At 41.3% G+C, this 12,762-nt stretch overlaps 1 long non-coding RNA gene across 1 annotated transcript in view; it reads left to right on the top strand.

Moving 5' to 3' along the window:
• Nucleotides 1-12,762, top strand: part of LOC310908424 — a 166,665-nt gene that overhangs the window by 107,759 nt on the left and 46,144 nt on the right. The window lies entirely within an intron of this gene.

Below are 12,762 nucleotides of genomic sequence, written 5' to 3'. Positions count from 1 at the left end.
AGCCAGAGGTGAGGTCAAGGTATCGCTTAGGGCCAGCCTACTCCCCACAACAACAACGTCTTCTCCAGAGACAAAAGCCTTTTTTCCAGAAAAGATTCCTTTAAAAGTATTCAGAAAAAAGAATCACAGTCTCTGCTCTCAAATGAGTGTATGTCCCCTCTCTATTTCCATATAGATCTGCATATCATTGGATAGTAGCAAGGAAAGCAAGAAGTTGGATTTGTTGGTTAGAGGCACCCAGCAATGTTGCAGGAAAACTAAAAGGTTTTGCATAGATGTGTCAGCAAACCTCTGCCAAAACACAACCAGAAAGCTGGCAGCCTTTCTGCCAGGCTGCCTCAGATTTCCTAGGATCTTGCATTTTGAAAGAAAGAGGAAATCAAACTGAATTTTTAAAAAACATTGAATGAAAAACCTCATTGTGTACACTAATTGGGTAAGGCTGACATAAACCTACCTGGGGCATGCTGATACCAGCGCGTCCATAAAGCTTGCTCAAACTGATGTCATGTGCATCCTAACGTACTGCTTCCGCAGCAGATCCTCACATGAAAACTTTTGCCCTTCCTCTCCCTTCTTAGCTTTTAGAAGGTGGTAGAGGCAAGTTCAATACTCAGTGCACCTAGCCTGGTTCTTTCACTTGCTGGAAAACCTTTGCTAGCTATTCTTTCCATTTGAAAATGCTTGCTTTCATTCAGTGTTGTGTATTATGGGTCACTTCAGCCAGCCTTTACACTAAACCATATTTATTGCATTCTGCCATATTACAGTTGACTGTACCCTGCCACTCCTCATCTTTGTAACAACAAAAAGCCTTAAAATTAAAGAAATTTCATTTTGGTTAAAAAAATGTCATAAGCTCTTGAGTGAGCCTCTGAAAGGTCACAGTTGTTCTAAATAAATATTAAAATCAATGCATGATATTGATGAATTCTTATGAGAAATCTTTATTAAAAACAGGTCTTAATTTTTAATAAGAGGCTCTGTAACCCTAAATATTGAAGGTCTTTGTATGTATGTATAGGAGCATACACACATCATGAGCACAGCCATGTTCATTGTGATTCCAAATTCTTAAGTTTTTCACAAACTCTAGTGAAAGAAAATATAAATTGTTAATATAATTTATATCCTGGTAGTAAGGTGATTTTAAAAGGCAAGGGGAGTTTTTTCATAAGTCTCATTATTAGAAATGTACTGCTACTAGTATTTTCATTCAATGGCACTTAGTTAACCCAGTCATGGCAGAAGTTCCATGCAGTGTTACGTGTAGAAAGTCATAGTCTCGCTCTTCAAGGACATGTGATGTGCAAAACAAAAGGAAACAGGAAGAGGGCCAGTGTGAATCCCCTTTTCCTCTTGTGGGAGTGGAAGCACCACCTTGCTGCATGACCACCCGTCCTCAGATTGTTTATTCTGGGTACTTTGTGGAGAAAGCACACTTTGAGGTGGGTTAGTGAAAGCAGCTTTCATGAATGATGAAAGAGATTTTTCTGATGATAAGGGGAGAAGTAGAGATGGTAAACATGAGCTTATGGGAGAAGTGGAGATTCAGGTGACTGAAGATGCTCCTGGTGATAGAGTGACAGTACCCTTTAAATATCATGACAAGACAGGAATTGTATCTCAAAGAGGTTTGAGAGGTACAACAAAAAGTTTGATGTGGTAGAAGATGAAATTAAACTAAAGTTCAGTGTAACGGGCCCCAAACTATTGAAACATTTTATTTTTTAAGAATATTACAAGACCTCAAGGTTTTCTCTCTAAGTAGCATTCATTTATTTTTGCTTACTTTTCAACTTCCACAGTGAAGTTACCATCCCTCAGCTTCTCTGCCAGGTTGCAAGCAATGAATATCTGCTTCTTACAGCAGATCCCATGCATTTCACGCAGGTCCCTCTGCTATATGGTGCTGGTCATGTTGGTGGCACTCCAGGGGTGAGATGGCTGTTGTGGCTTGACAAGCTTCAAAAATGTGCCTCCTTGCCTCTGTTTGATTCATTGCACCAGAAATGTCTTATGCTCAGGTTTTATTTTGTTTATTATTTCATTGTTCATTTCTATTCAGCAACCTCAGATACTTCCCATTGAAACTGCTCCTTGTCTTTCACATCTCTTCACTCAGAACAGTATTTAAAGGACAGCTTGGGTTATCTTCCCTTTGTGATACCCTTTCTGCTCCTGCCATAGCTTAACTTTTGACACAGTTTACACAGTATAATGAGGGTTATCATTTGGGTGATTAAATCATACGTTTAAATACCCTGTTTGAGCTTGTTGCCATTGTAACAGACTGTGTAGTTGCTGATATTTTCACAATGGATCCTGCAAGTTTGACTAGTCCTCTTGCTTTTCTGATCTTCTCAGCCTATGGACTGTGGATTATGTGTTCAGAGCTTGGATTTTGTTGCAGGCAGAATAAGGACATTATTTTGTCTCTCACAGCCTTTCAGAAATGAGAAATGCTGTTGAAAAAGCTTTGCCTTGCAGGAGTTTATGGCATGGAATGATCAGCACACAAGCTAGGGCACATCTTGTGCAGTACATGCCATTACCTGCTCCATGTCTTAAATTAGAGAGTGGAAATCAGTCTTGTAATCAGCCCCTGATAATGCTATTTGCTGTTTTTACGTGCTGAAGGAGGAGAGCATCTGCTGCTTCTTTTTAAAAAGTTGTTAATGAGGCAAGCCTTCCTACCAAGAGTACAAGTGAAGGACTGCTTGTATCCCAGCAAAAGAAAACTAGACTGGAAGATGTATCTAAGGTTCGTGAGAGGTGTGAAATCCTGGAGAAGGGTGGGGGATTGTAGCACTATGGCCAGCCCCCTGGGGAAGTGACTGTCCTCCACCCTCTCACAATTCAAAGGAGCCTTCATCTGCTTTGCAGCCCTTCTTCTGCAGACGGTTGTTTTTGAAATGGTGAGCACTGAAGCCATCAGCACCTGTCTTCTGCAGCCTTTGGCTACCTTGCTGTTTGTCCTCACTAAGGAACCTTTGCATTTTGATTTTCCTGCTCTACTTCTGTCTCCCAGGAGAGCCTTTTGACTTGCAATAGTAATTTACTGGGACTCAGGGGGCTACTTAGTTGAAATAGCAAAGCTGATGCTTCCTTCTTTGTACTTTCAGTGGTAGCCCAGGAATCTGGCAAGGAGGAATGAACCATCCAGCTCCAATCTGCATGTTTTTTTCTGGGCAAGGGCATTGTGAGCTATTCTCTTCACAATGTGGCAGTCTCACTGTTTACAAGTGAGCCTCTCCTTGGAGCATAAATAATTTTTTTTGATTTTGCTTTAAAAAATAATGGAATAATGGCAAGCTAGAACATCCAAATAACTTCTAAATTAGTGTGATTCATGCCAAGTATATCAGCACTAAGCCAATAATCCAAAATCTTGGACAACATAGCATTCAGCTAGTTGATGTATATTCATCAATTGTTATGGGAGTAGGGAGGGAACAATGAATAAATGGAAGGGAATTCTTCTTTTCAGTTTATGTATACAAATATAAAAATTGGACTGGTTTTGTTGTTAAATTCCAGAGTTGTTTTGGTTTGGCTTTTTTTCCAAAATCATACTCTTAGTCAGGACAAACAGTTGGAGAAACAATAGCCAATTTAATTTATATCATCTTTTGCATGCACAGCTGTGGATGGGAAGGAAAGCTCTGTTTAGGCATTAAAGATCTTCATGATTCAGCCTTGCTAGCTTTAAGCCACTTTTAAGAAGCATGCTTGGTTACTAATCTTTGTGTGAGAGAATTCAAAGCTCCTCGAAAGCTGGAAATGTTGAGTTCACAGCACAAAGTCTGTTCCAACCCGGGGGCTGGCTCCCTGTGTGTTGTCCTCTCCGTTGCTTAGCACTGCCTGTCTTTCACAACACTTAATCATAGGCTTGCAAGACCATACAGAGAGTGGGCTACAAATAGCAACTTGCAGGGGAAGAATCTCAAGGGCTTTCCCCTCCTTTCTGACAGCTGTCACTGAGCAGTGACACAAACTTTTTGTCTAGCAGTTGTTCATCTCCTATGAGCTGTAAAATAAAGCCACCCAATTAAATGCATTTCTGAGTGTTGTTTTACTACTAATCTTGGGTTAAGGGATAAAAGGACAAAAAATGAATACTGTGTGATTTGTTACCCATTTAAAGGGTGACTCTCATTTGCGTTTATACTCTTAACTTGAACTTTACCGTAAATCATCAAACGTGCAGAACTCAGTGAAGTGCAGACACTGGCATAAAAGCCAGCCACCAAACAAGCTATGCCAGTGCATGCATAGAAGCACTAGTGGCTTGTTCTTGATTCTTTCATGATGGTTCTATGCAGGAAAATGTGAGAGGAGAAAATGGGAGTGATTCCTATTTCTGCAGCCTTTCTTTTTGGGACATTGCAGGAGGATACCTCTCCATGGGTTTCTGTAACAGTGGAACTGGAACTAAGTAATCTTTAACGAGACTTCCAATCCAAGCCATTCTATGACTCAATGATTCTACAAAAGATCATGTGTCTAAAGGTCTCCCAGTCCTGTCAGTTGTCAGTACAACAACCTTCAGAGGGACATCAGAGAGAAAAAAGTGAAGGGGAAAATAGGTTTGTGAAGGGGGCATCACCATTTCTGATACAGGCCATCAGGATTACCAGAAGAATGTGGAGACAGGAGAAGGAAAGGAAGGACATATGTGGGCCAGGATGAGAAATAGCCTGCAACAGAGTAGAAATAGTGGTTAAAAAAATGAGTGGGGGGCCAGTTTATAATCAGAGAAACAGAAGTGTAAATTTCCTGCTGATTTTTTTGCTGCTTTGGATATTACTGAAGTGGCTTGCATGCTGCCACAAAAAGAGAGGTTCAGTTTCTAGGGAGCAAGAACTACCAGCTCTGTTGTGCTCAGGCTTTTACAACTGCATGCTTTGGAAAGTAAGCACTACACCAGCTAAAATCTGCACCTTGCTAAAGGCTGAGTGAAATAAATGCTGAAGTGAGTACTTAAGCCCGAAAATCGATGTCAAGATTGAAATTGGTGAAGACATGATTGTGCTGTCTGCAGGTAGCTTGGTCTTCTGAGCTTGCTTCACTTTAGAGCCTACCTTTGTTAGCCAAAATTACTGAACATGAACAACAAAAAGTGGTTGTGTTTTATGTGAGAAATCTGACAAGAATTGAAAAGTTGAGTGGGGGAATTGCAGATTTCCATTCAAACCATTTTCAATGTAAGGGGAGCCCTTTGGAAAAACAAAGCAAAACAAAAACTACCAAACACTTGCCATTTTGGGCTGTTCTTTTTTGACATCCTAGAAAGTATTTCTGCTAAAAATATTCCCAGACCTGTGTCCAGATGTCCTTTCAGTCTTACTAACCCAGGTTGTATAGAGGAACGGGTCAGTTTTTTCTTGTTTTTATGATTGTGATTTTCTTTTATATTGTTTTATATCTGCTTTGTTTTTGTAGAGGACTACCTTTTCTTTCCACCCAGAGAATGCCAGCATGGTGCAAAGAAACAGGAAGACAGAATACCATATTCCAGTGTAATGTGTCCATTAGCAAGGGACAGAATTCACAAGTTCTGCTCTGAGATTTAAAAAAGTGATGAGAAGCCAAGCCCTGAGCACTGTGAGTGACCTGACTTGTGCTTTGTGGGCTCTCCGCAGTGCCAGCTGTGCCTCTGTGCTCAGGAGCATCTCTTACCTCCCTGCTCAAGGAGCCCCTCTTGATGCACCAAATGTATCTGCCTTTCTTCTGGCAGGGGATTGCGGAGGGTCACTGGGAGAAGATGGCTCTGGGCATAACATGTCTGCTCTGTATTCATGCAAGTTCTTTTCAAGGAGAAGAATAAAATAAGCAAAAATCCCAAATTGCTTTTTTTTTTTTTTTTTTCATTCAGTTGCTTCATTGGTATTTATACCAATGCCTTAAGCTTATCTCAAAGTCACTTTTATTAAAGTCATTTTCAAGCTCACCCTAATAAATGTCAGTTGTTTTATTTACTCTCCTGAAGCAAAACTTAGTTGTGATGGTCATGCAAATTGTATAGGTCTGGGAGCATAAGCCAAAATTTTATATATTTATCATTTTTTATATATATCAGCAGCTATGATAAGCTTTACTTCTGAAAGGGACTTTAAGAACTCTGAAAATTAAATTTCACACAGAAAAGCTTGCTATAAGTAAGAAAAACATTTGTCCTTGTCTTTCTTTGTTAGAAAGATCTTTCCAGCCACTGCTTTTTTCCTCTTCCAACTCGTTTTTTTCCTCTGCTGCACTATGGCCAATGCAATGCAGCAATACTCTACAGATGACTGGAGGGTTTTTGTTGTCGGGTGTGAGTCCCCAGGGTGCGCATTTCCAGGTTTTCCCAGCATTACCAAGGACAGAGGTTTCTTTGCTTTTCCACACCCCCAGCAGGAGGGTGGTGTGGTGCTGGTTTCCTGGGCCTTTGCCTGTCCCAACAGGGAGTGGAGTCACCCGAGTTCACAGCCCCGGGCAGTGGCTGAGGCCAGGCCAGCTTGTCCTTGCCCTCTCTCTGGGCCAGCCCTTGGCTGTGTACTGAATGCCCTTCGAGTGCTGTTTGCAAAAGGCTCTGCATGTGTTTGGTACCCAGTTGGAGGAGCAGCCCTTAGCTTTGCAGAGGAAACCACAGAGCCATTTGCAAAGCTCCCTGTGCTGAGCTGTCTTTCCAGCCTGTCAGCCAGGAAGAGCATCCTTGCTCCCCTGCCAGGGCCAGCCCAGGTGGGCTTCACTGGAGGAGTCCTATGATATCTTGGTTGTAAAAAACATACTAAATACTCTGAGAGGGAGGAGCTTTTTGCTTGTGGGGCTGTGGCAGACGGTTAAGTCTTTAAGTTCATGTGTAACATACCAAGATGAGAGGTTTCCCTCGGATTGGATTTAAGTAATATATGTATGCAAATCCAAACTTTTGCAGCAAGCTTCTGTTATAATTTTTGATGTCAAACGTGACTGGCTTGATTACAAAAGGAGAACAATTTTAAATCACCTTTCCTATCCTCAAACAAACAGTAGGTAAATTCCCTGAGTCTCAGCTCCTTATACAAGTGACCGTGCATGATATCAGCCATGCATAACAGCTGCTACCTGTGTTCCCTTAACCACAGGAATGCAGAAAGAAGTGCTTATAGAAAAAAGAATACACTTCTCCACTCCTTTTAATAAAAAGCAGGATCCATTTGAAGACAGTGTGCTTCAAAATCCATGAGAGAGACAAACCTGATCTGCTGCTTTTTGCCACGAAATAACATTGTAAGTCACTCCAGTGTGGAAGGTGCCTTGTCCAGCCAGTTGCTGTGATAGCCTTCACCACCAGGAAGGCTTTGAATGGATGGAACTGTGGGTGGGGGAAGGGGACTTGCCCCAGCTCAGTAATGAGTGTCTTAAAGTTTGGGCTGGAGTCCAGAGGGTGAATGTCTGAGCAGGTCAGGTTGTTGCTTCCTGGTCTCCATGGCTGGTTTTTCTATTGCAAAAATGAAGCCTGTTGGCAGGCATGGGAAAGAAAATGTGCACTAATTGATGCCATGCTTTCCCTACCCTGGGTCAATGTGTGGATGTCCCCGAGTCCTCTCATAAAAATGTCATACAGCTGTAAAATGAGCACATGCATAAAAAATAGCCTGATGATTGTAGAATTTTACTAGTGGTAGTAAAAGAGGGAAGGGTTTCATTTTGTCGTTATCTATAAAGACAGACCAGAATGGACCTGCTTAGGCTGCCATTTCCGTTTAGCTAAGCATAAATTGCCAGACTTCAACCTCTGAAAGGTTTGTAAGTTGTTAACAGAGTAAAGATACAACACTGAGCAGGGACATGCACTCACAGGTCAGTTCCTCATGCATGTACTTCATATACAACTCCCCGAACGACTCCATTCATGGCCCTGAAGCCTGAAATTGGAGTAATCAGATATAAGGATTTCTGCTTGTCAGCCGGACCTCCCCCAGCTGAGCCTTGAAGTAAATACATTTGATTTCTGTACATTTGTGAATTCCAGAAGCGAGACTGCCAGCCGCCAGCTGTAAGTGTAGGAAACTACTTATCCCTAAGATGGTAACAAGACAAACTGGCACCTTTTTTTTCTTGCAATATTATCTATCCTCATCAATCACATCTCATACTTGAAAATTAAATTAACAGTTTTCCATGTCAACTGAGTTTTCATTGCCCAAATTCAGCGCTGATCACAAAGAACCAACGGAAATGTTTGCACACATAAACACTGGGCACCTTGGAAACAAAACAAAGGGACTTGATCTGCTTGTGCAGGATGTGAAACCAGATACTGCAGGGAGAGCAGAGACATGGTGGAGCAACTAAAGTCACTAGAACACACATATTCAAGGGTAGGCATTGCTCAGAAATGGAGGTATAATCAAAGTGATATTCATGGCTGTCAATGAACTTCAGGGATCTGAGAGTGGAAGGAGGAAGAGATGTTGTACTTAATAGAAAGTCCATTTCGGTCCAAATAGTTCTGGGGAAAGAAGTAAAACCTGTGTTGGAATAGTGCTGAGAACTGGTTGAAGAACATCCTTTCCTCTCTCAGCCATCACATAACTAAAACCACAGCCTAAAGCCTCTGTTGCCACCATGTTATCTCCTTTCTCTTTTCTTGCTGCCTCATGAATCTTCACCTGAACTCATCTTTTCAGGACTCTAACTGGATTTCTCCATGCCTTTCACTGGCCAGACTGAGCAACCTCTCATTATAATCTGCAGATTATTTATAATGCATTGATAAGCTTCACTCTTTGTTTGCACGATGTTTGAGCCATCTGGCAGCATGTACATTTCCTTAGCTGGTGTAATTGTCCTCTTTGTTCAAAAATATGCCTCACCTTTATATTTCAGGAAGACAAATCTTGGGAGGCAGCTCTAGAGAGAACAAGATGTCATCTCTGCCTAATATGAAACGTTTTCCATGTAAGAGCAGCAAAGCCTGGCTCTTACTGGAGGGCCTTAGTACCACCTTCCCAGTGACCCTCCAAGTACCCATCCCTCTCCACCACATTGCCAGCACTGGTGTGGGGTCTCATCATGAATGTCCAGATGTGCCTCATGCCCTGAGAAGGAGTGTCCTGTAAGGGCTGCCACAGAAGCTTGGTCACTACCTTGGGCAAGTTTCACAGCCTTCCTTTTGCTCCATGGTCCTCTGGGCAGCTGAGATGCTGAGATGATGAGGATCACAGTATCCTGCCTCATGGATAAACTGAAGAATTTTATCCCAGTATTGATATGCTTTTTTACGGTTGTAAGAAGTCTCAGGTAATATGAAGGGGAAGCATTTTTTTAAAAAAATTGAAAATCTTCCAGACTTGGAATAACTGAGGGACTAAGGCATCCTAAACATATATCCCTGTGAGATTATACAGGCTGATAATGGTCAAATCCTTCTTGTCTGGAACCACAGATGACTTTATATCCAATGTGGCTCATTTGCCCTTACACTCTCTGTAAGTCTCCGATGTATAAAAGTTATTTGCCAAGCTCCGCATCCATGTGGCAGGACCCTTTGTTACATCCAAGACTGACCAAGGCATGCCTTTTGTGTCAGTGTAAGAAAGTCCATTCAAATATATATATATATTTAATTTAGATTATATTGCTGTAATTGAAGGTTCAGGGCTTAAAAGAGAAATGGACCAAATACATTATTCACATAGTATTAGAGAACCTAAAATTTCTAGGAGGTAAGCCAGGAGGCCAGTAAGAACCAAGGAGCACTCTATGTTTTGAAGAATAATAATGTGATTGCAAGTGTCTGTATGATGCAGGGCAAATGAGTGTGTTTAAAATGTCTACGTGTAATTGAATTGAGATGTATCACCATAATTTTCAAGGACAGCATGTCTTTGGTGTGGAAAAAGCCAGCCACTACATTCAAATGCACAAATGTAGGAGTTTGTGTATTCAGTTCTTCTCTCCACTAGGAACTCCTCTACAGGGTGCCGTTTGTGTCTCAGATGTAGAGATGAAATAGAATTAAAAGGTCAAAATATTCATCAGTTTCATAAACAACAGCCCAGTGCTTAGCTTTCATACAATGGCCTCATGGAGAGCTTCCCAGCCCTACCTTGATGTATCAGGCTGAAGAGCTTGGGAAGGTGGGTAAAAAATCACGTGCTTAGGTTATGCCAAGCTGTGTGCTTCTCTGCCTACGCTGGGGCCAAGATCTGCTTTATGTTGGACATGGAGGTGTGAGGGCAACTAGAGCTGTAGGTGAGTACATTAGGGAAAACAAGATAGCTGTGAACACCTTGGTCTGCTGTAGCTGAGAACTGCAGATGTCTACAGAAGTATGCTTAAGCAACTCCCATCTTGACCTCTACTTAAAATATCTTGATCAGTCTTTGATTGCTCTCTTGCTTCAGCACAAGGCTTCCTGCTCGAGAAAGGCTGTGAAACCAGAGCACTTGTCAGGGCTCAGCTGCCTCTGTACTCCCCTAGTCACATTAAGGACTTAGAGGTGTTACTGCTTCTTGCTACAAATGATAGATTAAGTCAAAATGGCATTGCTAACTTTGCTTCATCTGCCAACAACTTTGAATGAAGCTGATCAGAGAGTTACAATTCCTCTACTGACAGAATCTGGCAAGAATTGATCATTATCTCAGTTTTTCCCCTGTCAGTAAACTTAGAGGTGTGTCCCACCAGACTCAGTTACAGCTCCTGCTGAGTGCTCATATGGCAGCTGTGATTTGGCTGCTGTGCCATCAGTATGCTGGTGACGTCCTGCTCCATGACTTTATTTTAAGCAGATCCAGATGGTATAATTTCCCTTTTTTCCGTGAACCTGGCCAAGACAGATGTCTGGATGAGAATCAGCTGGGGGACAACCTGGCAAGAGGAGGTGTGAGGTGCAAGGTGTGAGGAGATTGGCAAGACAAGCAACCCAAGTTGCAGTTGCAAATTGTGACTGCAGTGTCATAGCCCAACTGTGACCTCCTTTGCCAATGAGTTTGCCCATTTTTTCAGTATTTACCAGAATCTAGTGGGTTTTGGATTCCTGGCTAATGAACATTCCGAGCAGTATTTTCCTACACGACATTTCAAGCAAAAATCAGAGGGACCCTGATTTTTCTTGGTCTCATTTTCAGGTTAGAGTATTGCAAGGTGCTACCCTGGCAGCTGCCTGTGACAAGCCTGGTGAGGCTTCCTCTAGGAGAGAATCTAGGGGCTGCCTGGCCATGATGAGGGCATCTGCAATATGTCACTTATTTCTGGCTACTTCTGGAATGCATTCTACCTAGTCTACCTCATCAACTTTGTTATGGCATTTGGGCAGCTCCCAGTTACAATTTGAAGTGCTTACCAACCTAAGTCTGGGACATGGAAACAATCATAGCAGACTTTTTACTTTTCTACAGAAAGTTCAGATTTGGCACCACCACTGTATTTCCTCATTTTTGTTTGTTTAGGTTTGAGTAATTTTTGCCCCTGCTTTCTGTCCTTTTCTTTTTTCTTTTTTTTTCCTTTCCTTTTTTATTTTTTTACTCTTTCTTTTCTTTTTTCCTTTCTCTTTCCTCTCCTCTCCTCTCCTCTCCTCTCCTCTCCTCTCCTCTCCTCTCCTCTCCTCTCCTCTCCTCTCTCTCCTTTTGTAATATAATCACCTAACTTTTGTTTTGGAGAAGAAAGAATGAAAAGAAATGCTTGGGAACTCAGAGTTTCTGCTTAAACATTCCAAAATAGGTTGAATTAATCATTGTCTTTGTGGAGATCTTATCTGAAGAAGAGAAGAAGACAAGCATTCAAAACCCAACAAGTTGTTGTTTTGAGATGAAATTATGTATTATATGTACGATTTTAAGTACAGAATTAACTGTACAGAATTAACTCTGTATGAGTACAGTGTATCATACAGAGTTAAGCTTTTTCTGAGTAAATTGCCATTTGAATCAAAAGATTAATGATATAAAGCACAAGTCAGCTGAGATGGTGATTAACAAACACTTCCAGTGGGATGGGATGTTCATATTCTTAAGCTCTGAATTGCCTAAATGCATACTTAAAGTATATTGAAGAAGATGAGATGATTATCCTTCCCTTAATGAGCATTTTAAAAAGCCACTATTTCTTTTCAGAGGAATACCTCCAATCTGTGCCTTTTTTCTGTTTAGCTTATGAAGACAGGTATTTTATATCACACTTTTGATTTATTGTTGATGAACGCTAGCTGGTAGGTTAGATCAATGTATGAAGAGGAGTTTGCTGCATTGGGGCTTAACAAGGTGTTGTGGGACAATCTATTTATTCAATTTATAGTTCTAGAAACACACAGTAGCTACTGGCTTGTTCTCACTATAAATAGTATGTAGTTGTCACTTTCAGTACTGAGGGAACCTGTGTGACAGGAACCTCTATTTATTTGGAGTTTTAGCTTCCTTCATGCATCACTGAAAGTGGAAATGAAACACAGAAAAAGAAAAAAAAAAAAAGAAAAAGATGAAAACTCTCCTACAGGCTTCAGAGGAGCTTTAACATATTGCAAGAAGTTCCTGCAGGGATTTTCCATCTGCCTTTACCTACTGGGTTACAGGAGCTTATCCACCCACAGCAGCCACAAAGAAATGTTTTCAAAATGTAAAAGCTTCCCTGAGCATTAGACCCTGCTAGAGATGACCTTTATCCTAAGATTTTAGAATTTGGGATGTTTGGTCTCCTACCTTGCAATCTTAATAAATTATTTTGATTTTTTGTGCATTGCTTTCTCTCTCTCCCACCAGTAAAAAGCAAGGAGTGGTTTTCATGACCATTTAA

Source organism: Zosterops lateralis (genome assembly GCF_965231275.1).
Source record: "Zosterops lateralis genome assembly, chromosome: 4".
Taxonomy (NCBI): domain Eukaryota; kingdom Metazoa; phylum Chordata; class Aves; order Passeriformes; family Zosteropidae; genus Zosterops; species Zosterops lateralis.
Note: the sequence above shows the minus strand (reverse complement) of the source record. Positions and strands in the feature narration are given on the sequence as shown.